Below are 14,343 nucleotides of genomic sequence, written 5' to 3'. Positions count from 1 at the left end.
AAATACAAGAGTCAACCTTTCTGAATGGAGGTGAAAAAGTTCTGAGGGTGGTACGTGCAGACATCTCTTTTATGGCTGATGCTCTCAGCGACTTTGTGGAATGCCCCATGTCCTGGCAGTGGCAGTAAACTTTTGGATACAAGCCGGATGCCAGGTCGACTGGTGGAATTCAACCCATATGTAAAGAATACAGCAACACTGAATAGAAGGACATGTGGGGAAATTAAGATAAAGCACAAATAAATATTTACTGAAAACAAAAATATGCCAAGGTTAGAGGTAGATAAGTCTCAACAATTAACAGTTAAGATAGGACAAGACGAGACAAAAACAGTGATGTCTAACCAATCAACAGAAAAGTCTGCAGGAATAGATAGCATTCCTGTGAAAGTTTGCAAGGTAGGAGGAAAGAAAAGTACAGTTTTGTACCTACCATAAATGTAGATGTCCGATAGGTATGCATCTGCAGTCCTAACATATGGGTTGTCCTGCCTCAGGCAGCCCATCGGTCGGCCAGATTCCAAAGTCTGGGTCTGGCCTCGGCTGATGTCGCACTTCACCCGACGTCACAGCTGCTGGGGTATAAAGGCATCAGCCAACGCCATTTTCCTCAGTGTTTCTTGCCCCAGATGCCAGGTGCCCTCTAGGAAGGCTAAATTTGGATAAATGCAAATAATTCCAAACAGTAGAGAGCAAAAAAAAAAAAAAAAAAAAAAAATATATATATATATATATATATATATATATATATATATATATACACACACACACACACATATGTACAAACAAATACACCATAATAGATTCCCCCAGCTAGCTAAAAGAGGGGTAAATACCCTAGGAATACCACAGAGGGGAAGGAGGGTGGGTAATCCTGACTGCAGATGCATACCTATCGGACATCTACATTTATGGTAGGTACAAAACTGTACTATGTCCTTCAAGGATGCATCTGCAGTCCTAACTTATGGGTAGAATACCATAGCCAAACTGGGGGAGGAGGCACTAAGATAAAGATGGTGTAGTCAAGATCCCTTGCAACACAGCAGTTGCGAAACCTGCTCGGGATCTGGAGTATAAAGGAAGGTTATAATGCTTGGCAAATTTATGCATGGAGCTCCAAGTAGCAGCTTCTAAAATGTCTTTGGTAGCCACTCCTCGTAGGAAAGCTGTAGTGGTGGCTGTAGCTCTTGTGGAATGAGGTCTGATATTTTCAGGAGTTGTCTTTCCATGAAAAGAGCAGCAAAATCGAATGCAATTTCCTATCCATTTTGAGATTGTCTGTTTTGAAATTGCTTTTCCTTGCATTCCTGTTGCATATGCTACCAGAAGCTGGTCAGTTTTTCTGTTGGTCTTAGTTCTGTCCAGGTAGTAGCGTAATTGTCTGTGCACATCCAAGGTATGTAGCAGTCTTTCCCCCCTGTTCTGTGGGTTGGGGAAGAATGTAGGTAAATGAATTGCTTGGTTCAATGATACTCTGGAGACCACTTTTGGCATAAAGGTAGGGTTAGTTCTCAGAGACACTCTATCCTGATGGAAGATAAGGAAGGGCTGTACTGCCATTAATGCCTGTAACTCAGATACCCTTCTTGCTGAAGTGATTGCTAGCAGGAAAGCAGTTTTCCAAGACAAGAATTGTAAATCTGCTGTTGCTGCTGGTTCAAAAGGGGGAAGTGTTAACTTTTCCAGCACAAAGTTGAGATCCCATGTAGGTAAAGGTGGTTTCCTTGGAGGCTTTACATTTTTGATTCCTCTCAAGAACTGCCTGAGTAGAGGATGAGAGAAGACAGGAGGATCCATGTTGTATTCTGCTGAAATTGCTGATGCATGAATCTTAATGGAGGAGTAGGGCAGGCCATTGTAGAACAGTTCTGCTAAGTATTCCAGGATGTGTGCTATGTTTGCCAATGAGACATTTTCTCCCTTTGCTGCACTCCAAATGAGGTATCTTTTCCATTTTGCTGAATAAGTTTTCCTTGTGGAGGGTCTGCGAGCCTCCAGAATAATGTCCTTAACCCTCTGAGATAAATCTGGGTTATTTTGTTTTATGCAATATTCCAAGCAGCTAGCTGCAGTGTTTTCAAGTTTGGAAGTAGGATCTTGTAGTTGTTCTGTGTTAGAAGTAAGGGACATAGAGGTAGAGGCCATGCGTGTGTCCGAGACATGCTTCTCAGTAGCGGGTACCAATGTTGCCTCGGCCAGTCTGGAGCTATAAGGATTACCCTTGGCTGATCCTCTTTGATCTTCAGTAGGACTTTGTACATCAAAGGAAGAGGTGGGAATGCATATGCTGTCAGGTTTTTCCAGCTGAAGGAGAGGGAGTCCACCCTCCAAGCAAGTGGGTGGTATGCTCTTGTGCAGAATTTCTTCAATTGGTGGTTGTGTGGGGAGGCGAACAGGTCTGTCTCTGGTAGCCCCCATTTCTTTGTTATGGTTTTGAAGATATCTGGATGCAACATCCATTCGTGAGCATCCGTGGTAGTTCTGCTTAAGGTGTCTGCTAGTGAATTTTCTTTTCCTGGTACAAATCTGGCCTGAAGTTGAATGTTGAGATTCAGGGCCACATTCCACAGGTCCATTGCCATCCGGCATAGAGGATATGAGTATGTACCTCCCTGTTTGTTGATGTACCACATGACTGTGGTGTTGTCCGTCCTTATCAGCAGGTGACCTTGTTGAAGGAATGGTCTGAATGCCTGGATCGCCTGTTTCACTGCCAGCATCTCCTTTAGATTTATGTGTAGATTCAGCTGGTCTTGGGTCCATAGGCCTTGTATACACTTGTCCACCATGTGTGCCTCCCAGCCTAGGTCTGAGGCGTCCGTGGTGATGGTCTGGCTTGGATGAGGTTTGTGGAAAGGCAATCCTCTGTTCAACTGACAGGCCTGAGCCCACCACAGGAATTCTTGCTTCAGGCATGGAATTATTGGAATCTGGGCTTCTAAACTGTGCTTGTGTTGAGACCATACATTCCTTAGGTACCATTGCAACTTTCTCATATGCAGCCTGGCATGCGGGATCAATATTATGTAGGATGCCATGTAACCCAGGGCTTGCAGGACTTTCCTTGCAGTAAGCTGAGTTTGTGTTGTTAATGTCATGAAATAGACTGGTAGTTGCTTTTGTTTTTCTTCTGTGAGAAACGCCATCTGAGTGGATGTATCCAGTTCTGCACCCAAGAATGTTATCCTTTGGGATGGTACTAGTCTTGACTTTTGCATGTTGACTGTGTATCCCAAGGCTTGCAACAGTTGTATGACCTTTTCCAAATCTTTTGTTAGTTTTGTCTTGTTGTCCGCTTGCATTAGGCAGTCATCCAGGTATGGGTAAATTTGAATTCCCTGAAGCCTGCAATGAGCAATTACTGATGCCAGGCATTTCGTGAATACTCTGGGCGCAGTAGATAAGCCAAAGGGCAATGCTGAGAATTGGTAATGCTCTGATCCTGCAAGAAATCTGAGGTGTCTTCTGCAATCTGGTCGTATAGGGACGTGCAGGTATGCCTCCTTGAGATCTAGAGTCACCAGCCAAGACTCCTTGCCCAGCATGGGAAGAAGTTGCTGGAGGGTCAGCATTTTGAATTTTGGAACAATGAGGTATGTGTTCAGAGCGGACAAGTCGAGAATAGGTCTCCATTGATTTTCTTTTCTTGGTACAAGGAAAAGCCTGGAGTAAAATCCTTGGCCTTGTTCCATAGGCGGTACCTTTTCTATAGCTCTCATCCTTAGTAAGTTGTTGATTTGTCTTAGAGCGTCTGTTTTTGGCTTGGTGGTAGGTTTGGTATTCCTCTCTTTTTTGGTAGAGTGTGGAAGTGAAACCTGTAGCCCTTGTCTATTGTTTGTAAAGTCCATCTGTCTCCTGTAATGTAATGCCAGTTGTTGGAAAATAAGGCTAGTTTTCCCTAAGGGTGCTTCCAGTTGTTCCCTGGTAGGCGGAATCAGAGCCAAGTCATTGAGTCTGTCCTGTGGAAGTGGTTGTAGTTGAATCTGTGGCAGTACTTCTCTGGTTGGTAGGTTGCCACTGACGTCCCCTGTAGGCACCCCTGGATTGACCTCTGCCTCTTGGGTGTCTATTTCTGCCTCTCTGTGCTCTGGAGGTGTCTGGAAAGGACCAATTCTTCGAAGGCCAATTTCTGCTAAACCTCGGAGGTTGGACCTGTAAGAAATCCTTGATTGTTTGGACAGATTTTGCTTTTTCTTCCACCTTCTTTAGAACCTCCTGTGCAGGGGAGCCAAACAAACTTTGTTTCTCCATAGGAGCATCTAGGAGTTTTGACTTAACATGGTCTGGTAAGGATTGTTCTTTTAACCAGGCATGCCTTCGAATCACTGTTCCAGTCATAGCTGATCTAAAGGAAGCCTCCAGTGCATCATAGCCACATTTTAAGAAATGGTTACTGACCTGCTGAGAGTTATGTACCAAATCCTGAAGGGACTTGCAGTCTATAGGTTCAGGAGAGGACAGTTTTTTATTTAGCTGGTCTAACAAAAATTCCTGGTACTGAATCATGTGAAATTGACAGTTTAAGGCCCTGGCTGAAAGAGTAGCAGAAGTATAAACCTTTTTACCCCATCTCTCTAATGCTCTAGATTCCCTTTCAGAGGGGAGAGGGTTTTTGGCAGAGGCAGCTGCCACACCTTTAGGGCACTGTGAAATGGTTTCAGGGTCTGCAACAGGAGCCTTATACAAATGGTAGTGCGTGTCCGTGACCCTGTAATATCTGTCAGGCTTGGCAGGGGCCGGAGGAAGAGAATCAGGGGCAGTACAGGCATCATTATATGCATCATCAACAACTGTTAGTACTGGAGGAATGGCTAAAGGCCTATGCTGTGGTAAGTGTAAAAAAGTCCTTAGCCTTTTCCTTGAATCTGAAAAATCCTGGCCCTGCCATTGGAAGTGTTTCCTCATAGCATGTAAGGTTTCCCCAAAAGAAAATTCTTCAGGAGGAGAAGCAGAAGGAATGGAGTCTTCTGCATCAGAATCCTCATAAGGAGAATATGGGCCTTCCTGAGGGTCTGAAATATCTGAGTCATCCGAAGAATAGTCTGTAGAGACAGGTTCTGGGGGTTCAGTCCTAGGCCTCTTATCTGGAGGAGGTTGAGAGGCCCTGTCTGGGTGAAGTTGGGATCCCCTGATCAAAGAAATGAGATCCTCAGCCAGGCTGCGCATTTGGGAACTAGAGGTAGGCCTGTGTGAGGGAGTTTTAGCAGGTAAGGCCTTAGAAGACTTAGCTGCTTTAGCCCTGGAAAAAGCCTTGATAGACATAGAAGCAGGGGGTCTAGCAGCCCCACGTGCAGGGGTAGATATGTCTAAAGGAATAGTATCTGACAAATCCTGGGTGCCTGCTTCTGCAGGGGTAATTTCAGCAGCAGATTCAGCCAAGCTCTGTGAGGCCTCGGCTATCGGAGGCATGCTTTCGGCCGACGGAAGAACCGAGGACTCGGTTTCAGCCAAAACAGAGACACTCGCGGTTGGCCTAACCGTGGTTTCAGCCGAAACCGCGGACCGCGAGTGTCGGTCCTTTTCCTTGCGCTTTTTAGCTAATTGTGTAGTCGGAGTCTCCGACGGCATTTTGTATGCAAAAGCGGGACCAAAAAACTCCTCTGCAAACTCCGACCGACGTCTAAGCGTCCGTCGGTTGAGGGAAGCACAGGCTAGACAAGCTGATACGTCGTGGTCTGGGCCTAAACAAGGAAGGCAGTAAGAGTGGAAATCCTTATGAGGTATTTGTTTCCCACAAGTTAAACAATTATTTACTTTGTCTGACATCGGCTGAGGCAAGAAAGAGTCCCCAACGGGGTACTTAGCTTTTTTAGAAGTCTTCGGTAATAGAAATCTCTGAATCTGACCGACCGGCACTTGCGAACAGCTTCTGCTTCGGGCACCGCGTGGCAAGAGAAAGACTGAGGAAAATGGCGTCGGATGATGCCTTTATACCCCAGCAGCTGTGACGTCGGGTGAAGTGCGACATCAGCCGAGGCCAGACCCAGACTTTGGAATCCGGCCGACCGAAGGGCTGCCTGAGGCAGGACAACCCATATGTTAGGACTGCAGATGCATTCTTGAAGGACATCTGCTAAAGAACTAGGAGGTTTTGTTTAACAGTATTTTGAAAGGAGGGGCTGAACCACAACCCTGGATAAAAGCAGTGGTGGCTGCAATACCTAAAGACAGTAGAGACGCATCAGATTCAGCTTTGTATAGGCCCATTTCTATTTTAAACTATGACTATAAAGTGTTTAGGTCTACAGTGGCTAAAAGATAGGCAAAGGTGAAGCAGAAATTGAAGGATATGAATCAGAGATGTTTTATAGAGAGGAGGCGGCAAACATTCAGCAACATTAATACAACACATGATCCAGAGGGAAGCAGACTATAGGAAAATACTGCCATTGTCTGTGGGTCTTGATGTAAAGAAAGCATTTTACAAAGTAAGCTGGGATTTTACGACTAAGGCAATGGAAGCATTTGGATTTCCTGATACAGTAATGAAGATTAACTAGAGGGATTACAGGCAAAAACCAAAGTGGGAGGGTTTCTCTCTAGTAAGTTGTGGCTTAACAGAGGAACCAGGTAGGGGGATCCTCTTTCCCCTTTACTTGCATTATACTTAGAACCACTGGCAATGAAAATAAGGAACTCAGAAATTCAGGGACTTAACTTGTATGGTATTCAAGAAAAGGTTACTTTATTTGCAGATATTTTTAGCTGATGGAACGAGTAATGGACATCAGTGTTGTAGAATATTCTGAGACCGTCCTGTTTTTTTTTTTTTTTTTTTTTCAGGATATAAAAGCTATTAAAGATAAAACAAATGGTACAGCTCTAAACTGTGTACCCACACATGAATTGGTTCAGCAATACTCACATTTATGGGGACAGAGCAAAACAAAATGAAGTATTTAAGAGTATGGACTAAAAAGGATTCAGTTATGGCAGCTCAGGATATGTGCAATAAGACTAAACAAAAGAAAGTAGGTCATATTTTTACCAACCAGTGGAGAAGCTGTGATGGACAATTAATAAAGAGCTGAAATATTTCATCTGGAAGGGGAAGAGAGCAAGAGTCAAGTAGGATAAATTTATCATCACAAGAGGCCAAGGAGGTTTAGGATTACCTGGTTTGATGAGATAACTTAGAACTACAGTTAAGCTCATATACACAAGACAAACAGAAAGCTACAATTCAAACTGGAAAAGGACCTGTGGGTTTTGGATCCGACTCGGCCGAATACTCCAGCCTTGGAGCTGAAAAAAGTATAGTTGTGTACACTTACCATAAATGTAGATGTTCAAGTGTATTCACTGTTGCAGTCATTACATTTGGGTAAACTGCTGGCAAGTTGCCCTCAGTCGGCCTGATTAACAAAGTCTTGGGTCCTGCGTCAGTTGCTGTTCCTTCTTCCATGACGTCAGGTCATCAGGGGTATAAAACAAGCAGCAGACGCCATTACATCAGTTTTTCTTGCCCCAGATGTCAGGTGCCCCCTAATGGGGAGCAAATAAAGTTAAAAACACAAAATTATACCTCCAACTAAAAGCAAATACACCAAAAAGGCTTTTAAGCACAGTAAAGGAAAGTAGAGGTATAGCCAGAGAAAAGTAGGGGGCTGGAGGGAGGGTAACCAGGACTGTAACAGTGAATGCACTCAGACATCTACATTTATGATAAGTGTACACAACTGTACGATGTTCTTCGAGTTTCACTGTTGCAGTCATAACATTTGGGTAGATTCCCAAAGCTATGGTTGGGAGGAGGAGTTTATACAGCATTAGGGCCAGCTATACGGCCCTGCAAGACAGCAGTGGCAAAGCCAGCTCTGGATTTAGAGAAAATTGGTAAATGATAATGCTTGGTGAAAGTATGTACAGAACTCCAGGTAGCAGTTTCTAGAATATCCCTGTTAGGAACACCTCTGAGAAAGGCTGCAGAAGTAGATGAAGCCCTGGTGGAGTGAGATCTGATCACCTGGGGGATAGGTTTTCCATGGTGCTTATAGCAGAAATGAATGCAATGGCTTATCCATTTAGAAATGGTTTGTTTTGAAATAGCCTTCCCCTCTGGCCCTGCAGCAAATGCTACCAGCAATTGTTCAGATTTTCTTCGAGATTTAGTCCTGTCCAAGTAGAGTCTAAGTTGTCTGTGCACATCCAAGGAATACAAAAAACGTTCCCCTTTGTTCTGTGGATTGGGAAAGAAGGTTGGCAAATGAATGGACTGATTAAGAGCCACACTGGAAACCACCTTGGGTATGAAGGATGGATTGGTCCTGAGAGATACCAAAGTCCGCATGAAAGATGATGAAAGGCTCCACTGCCAAAGGGCCTGTAATTCAGTTATCGTTCTAGCTGAAGTGATTGCTAAAAGGAAGACTGTTTTCCAAGAAAGAAATTTTAAGTCTGCAGTAGCAGCTGACTCAAAAGGAGGTACAGTGAGTTTCTCCAAAACAAAGTTAAGGTCCCAGGCAAGGGTAGGAGCTCTCCTGGGTGGTCTCACATTCTTTGCCCCTCTGAGATGCTGCTTGAGCAGGGGATGAGAGAAGAGGGGTGGTTCTGTGTTATAGTGAGCTAAAATAGCTGAGGCGTGGACTTTAATAGAGGAAAAAGACAGGCCCTTGTGAAGCACCTCAGTTAAGTATTGCAAACTCTGAGGTAAATTGGGTGCTGCTGTGCACATCCCTAAAGATTGGTTCCAGGCACAGAATCTTTTCCATTTGTCAGCATAAGATTTTCTAGTACTAGGTCTTCTCGCCTCCAAGATGACATCCATCACAGGTTTGCTGAGGGATGATAAGGGTGAATTTAAGTGATTAGCCAGGCTGCAAGGTTCAATGTTGGAAGCTGAGGGTGCAGAATTTGGTTCTCCTGCTGAGACAGCAGGGAAGGGGTTTGAGGCAGGTGCCATAGAGATATTTGCGACGCACTGCGCAGGAGTGGGTACCAGTGTTGGCACAGCCAGTTTGGAGCGATAAAAATCATTCTTGGTTTGTCCTATTTGACTTTTAGCAGAACATTGGAGAGCAGAGGCAGAGGGGGAAAGGCGTAAACTGATAGGTTTTTCCAGTTGAAGGACAGAGCATCCACTTTCCAGGCTTGATTGTGGGGAGTCCTTGTGCAAAACTTGTCCAACTGGTAGTTCTGGGGGGAGGCAAATAGATCAATGTCTGGGCTCCCCCATTTGCTTGTCAACATGTTGAAAATCCGTGGTTCCAGTTTCCAGTCGTGTGGGTCCATGAGTTTCCTGCTTAGTCTGTCTGCCAGTGTATTCAGTTTTCCTGGCAGGAATTGAGCTTGTAGGTGCAGCTGGGTAGCTCAAGGCTGTGTTCCACAATGCCATGGCTAGTCTGCAGAGGGGGTAGGAATGTGTACCCCCCCTGCTTGTTTATGTACCACATAACCATGGTGTTGTCCGTCTTTACCATTAGTTGCCCTGGAAGAATGTAGTCCTTGAAGGCTGTGAGAGCATTCTGTACAGCTAATATTTCTTTTTGATTGATATGTAGGTGCATTTGATTTGGGTTCCATTTGCCCTGAATGCACTTCACTGCCAGGTGAGCCCCCCATGCATAGTCTAATGCATCTGTAGTTAGGGTTTGGGCAGCAGGGGGTAGTGTGAATGGCAGTCCTTTGTTTTGGTGGCAGGCCTCTGCCCACCATAGGAACTCAGAGCGTAGGCAAGGTATGACAGGAATCACTGCTTCCAGGCTGTGACAATGTTGACTCCATAGACTTTTTAAGTACCACTGTAGTTTCCTCATATGCAGACTTGCATATGGAATTAGAAGAATGCAGGAGGCCATGAACCCCACGGCTTGCAGTATTTGGCTTGCAGATAGCAGGGTTTTTGTAGCCACTTGTTTGAAGTAAGTCACCAAATAAATTTGCTTCTCTGGCATGAGGAAAGCCATCTCAGCAGTTGTATTCAAGCTTGCACCCAGGAATGTAATCTGTTGAGGGGGTACCAGTTTTCTTTTTGTTTATGGTGTACCCCAGACAAGTCAGAACTCTTTTTACAAATGCCAAATGATTTAGAAGTTTTCCCTGGTTTTCTGCCTGAATTATAATCGTCCAGGTATAGATAGGTACTAGGCTATCGGCACTGGGGCCTATACAAGCCCAGCCAAAAAGGTACCCTGGCTTTTGCCACCCAAGAGAATTATTTTCCTGTGCCACTGTCTAACAGAGCCACAGAGGTGATCCCCGAGGTCAATTTCCCATTCTAAACAATACATTTAAAATGCCCTCTAACAAGTACTGTATTGTACAAGGAACACAATTTAATATAGTCAGGAAGGTGTATCAAAGAGCATGTGTATGTTTCGTGTTCAAGGGGCCTATGATTTAAAAACAGCCCAAAATTAATCTTTACCTGCCACTGGCAAAATGTATTTTCTTTGAATGTGGATTTTAATGCTGTTTCAATGAATGAGAATTTCAAGGGCAGATAAGTTTTAATGCTAAGTCTATTTTCATTCTGAGACTGCATTGCTTTGTTTAGCAGATATCTATTAGGGTTTATGCTGTAAAATATAAAATAAAACTTTCAAATGAAATCCATATCATCGCAGAAGTAAAGCAGTATGCACATTACGGTGTTTATGGCAAATGGGGCGAAATAACCAAGGAATGGGACATTGGAATGGCTGCAGGGGGGACGCTCCATTCGACCATGATTTTGTGAGGGGGGAAGGGCAACAAACTCAGACAGCCCCAGCTAACTATACCTCTCAACTGTCCAGAATTTTGCAGAATGAATAGATTTTTGCTTCTTATTTTTGGTTTGTTCCTCAAATGAAGTCACTAAATAATGACAGGCATTGAGTTTCAGACGTTATAACCTTCAGAAAAAAAGCATATCAACTGTCTTAAGTTTATACAAGAGCAATTTTTCAGTACTGTTTGTATGTTCCCCCAATATATTTGGCCTAGTCCAGACTTCCTGCAGTAAGAGGTTGAGAGGTACGTGCAAATAAATCGCTTTATAGAATTAGGAATATCCAAACCTCTCAACTGTTCCCAATTTTGGCTCAAAATGTTGCACTCCCCCTAATAATCCCTCTGTAAAATGGCAATTTTGGAAGAAAAGTGGAGGGTTTACAATTAAAAATAACTGTAATGATTAGAGTTATAGATTACTTTTATTTCAGAAATGCATGTAGATGCTCTTTTGTCAGCTGCTCAAGTTAACAGTACTAATTTTAAAAAGGTGTCCCTTCTTTGACAGATTCCCAGCTGTATTGTGTGGCAATTTTATATTTTTGCATAACATACTTAGTCTGTTTTTCATAAAATTGTGGTTTTCTGGGAAATTAGTAGCAAATCATTAAAGACTGAAGCTAGAAAATAATGGCAGACATTTGAGTTTCAAATTTCATACCCTTCAAAAATTCATACTAATGCAAGACCTACTACTATTATATTATCTTTCTAAGTTTATAAGAGCAATATTTAAAAATTGTCTTTATTTTTGGGCCTGTGTCCCACTTCTATGTATGGCTTTGTCCAGATTTCTTGCTCTGAGGTCGAGAGGTATGAGTGTCAGAGCCATCACTGTCAACCAGAGACATTTCAAAGTGTGACCTACTTGTTGCACTCCACTCCCCATTGCAGTGGCTCTGGATGTGTCCAAGCAAGGAAAGGAGCAGTTATGCAGTAAGTGTGCAGAGTATTTCCCCATCCAAGGTAGACCACAAGTACAACCGTGGTTTTTCATCTGTCCTTGATTTTGCAGAATGTTCTGGTTTTCTGTCATATTTTTATACGGTTGATTTATGCTTCTTATCATTCAGAAAATGCATGCTGTTGCAGTGCCCTGTTGCTCTGTATTAAAGTAGCAATGCTTTAATGACCATTAGGTAAGCTTGTTGGAGATTGTAAGATGCAAGTAAGCTTTAATAAGCATACTGTTAAAGAATTACCAACATTGAAAGCCTTTTCATTGTTCACATGCAGAGAATATTTACATAATTAGATAAAGTATAAGGCTTAAGTATTGAAATGCATATGACAGTATTTGTAATAAAGGACAGGATTACAGTTTTTTCAGAAGCTGATTACATTTGTTGGAGACTTGCAGTTATCTTTGCAGGCTTTATCCATAAACTAAACAGAATGCCAATCATGTGTGGTCCATAACTTGTGCAGTAATCCTTTAAGCAATTTATCTTGAGCTTGGTTCTTGTTTGCTGCTCATTTTTTACTTTGATCATGTGTTCTCCATGAAACAAGTAGATAGTTGTTGTCAGGCAGCAGGTCTTTTTCGGATAAGAAACATTTTTACAAGTGGTGGTATCACAGAGATTGCTACTTTCAGCATGTTACTTGGTAATTTTATAAAGCTGAATATAAATTATAATTAGAACTGCAGTGCAAGGAGAAGTGGTTTGAGCTGAGTGCTGCTTGTTTTTTTTTTATACTTGATTTTGACTGGCATTCCAGTAATGCATTTAAAAAGCAATTTATTTTTTCATGCCTCACAACCTTTGTATTTCCATCTAGATATTAAGTAAGTTGTCATGTAGCCAATGCACTGAAATATTTTTTCTTCTACACTTCATTTTGTCTTGACTGGACTCTCGTAATGACGGTTTGTCACCCAGGGCAGCGTACTTAAAGTTACAGTTGTTGCGGTTTTGAGCATAGCTCCACCCATTTCTACACACCCCTTCCCATTGGCCCCACCCATTCAGCTGTCTCCTGCAGCCCCCCTTTAATATGAAGTCACCAGCCGCCACTGGGTTTGAGATTGCTTTGTATGTCAGACAGTGGTCACCTCTGAGGACACTGTATGAAACTGAGTAGGGGGATAGGTCCTTTAGTCCATCTGTGCATGGTAGGTGTTTGAGGCCCTGGATTCTCCTGGTGAGGAATCTCTGTGGTCTCTCCAGCTGCTGCATGTGCTTTATGAGGTACATGCTAAAAGGGGCATTGTACTCAGTAATGGGCCTTATAAGGGAAGAATACAGGGATGTTATGACCTTGTCCCTGGATGAGATACCCTTAACTTAGGAGGTGAGCCATGTAGAAAGCTTTCCGTACAATGGGAGCAACACAGAGGTCAAAAGTCAAATTGCTATCAACCTGGGTGCCCAAATCCCTCACTACTGACTGCATGCTTAGGACATTGTTATTAATGTGATAATTTGTGGGGATATCACTCTCCCCCAGAGGGGATGATGATGCATTTTTTGGTATTTAGATTGAGGCCATGTTTCTGGTACCAGTCGATTGTTTGGGTGAGACCCTCTTGGAGGATGTCCATAACACTAGGGGAATTAATGACAGCTCCCAGCTTGCAGTCATCTGCAAGCTTAGTCAACCACAGCCCACTGGTTTTGGTCTGCACCTCAGAAAAGTATATCCCAAATAACAGAGGCCCCAAGACTGATCCCTGCAGTACGCTGCTCGTTACATGTCTGCTGCTTGAGGTGGCATCCCCTATTTTGACTAGGTGGGTTCCATCAGTGAGCCAGTTTGCTACCCATTTGGTAACATAAGGATCGATGCCTATTTGAGAGTGTTTATCTATTATGCCGGAGTTGGAAATAGTGTCAAAGGCTTTGGCCAGGTCAAGGTAGGCAGTGTGCACCATCTTCCCATCGTCCATGGCTTTGGTGAATGTCTCAAAGAATGTGCAAAACAACCCAAAAACCAGTAAACAAGTACTTCAAAATGCCGGAACTGCAGAGCAAGGCACCACACAAACTCGCTCTCCCCCAAGAACACCAAAGCCCCACTTTACAACAGCAAACAAGCGCCCACGTCTCATATCAACCCCAAGAGAGACTTCATCAGAAACAGTGTATCATCAGCACAACTACATTAGTAGTTTAACAACTTACAATAGGGATGCACCTATGGTAAAAAAAAAATATTTTAATTAAGAATTGGAACTTAATAATGATAGAGAGATGAGAGAAATTTTAGGGCATGCACCCATCTGTATTTATAGGAAGGGACATTCTCTGAAGAATTTATTTGAACTTAAGAACAACAAACAGTATAAGGGCCACATGTATAAATGTGGGATGTGTAAATTTTGTAAGAACATTCTAGAAACTAATACTATAGAAATGAATGGGGTGAATATTAAGTTCAAAGAGAAATTCTGTGGTACATCTGAAAGAGTGGTATACTGTACCCTCTGCTCTAACTGCCCCCGTTTCTATGTGGGTAAAAGAGCGTAAGCTAAAGAGTAGAATTAGGGAACATATGAGGAACATTAGAGACAAATATGATTTCAATTCCTTAGCTAAAACATTTAGGCACGTCCTGAGCATAGCTTCAAATGTATTGTATTGGATACTGTAAAATTAATGGAATGGGGGGGGGGGGCTGGCCATA

The 14,343-nt window shown here is 43.1% G+C and overlaps 1 protein-coding gene across 1 annotated transcript in view; it reads right to left on the bottom strand.

Annotated features, from left to right (window-relative positions):
* The window catches only part of SPTAN1 (spectrin alpha, non-erythrocytic 1), a gene marked incomplete in the record, with an annotated part of 2,849,969 nt that overhangs the window by 2,229,877 nt on the left and 605,749 nt on the right, over positions 1–14,343 (bottom strand).

The sequence above is a fragment of the Protopterus annectens genome, chromosome 16.part0 (genome assembly GCF_019279795.1).
Source record: "Protopterus annectens isolate FY-2018-M chromosome 16.part0, PAN1.0, whole genome shotgun sequence".
NCBI classification, from domain to species: domain Eukaryota; kingdom Metazoa; phylum Chordata; order Ceratodontiformes; family Protopteridae; genus Protopterus; species Protopterus annectens.
Note: the sequence above shows the minus strand (reverse complement) of the source record. Positions and strands in the feature narration are given on the sequence as shown.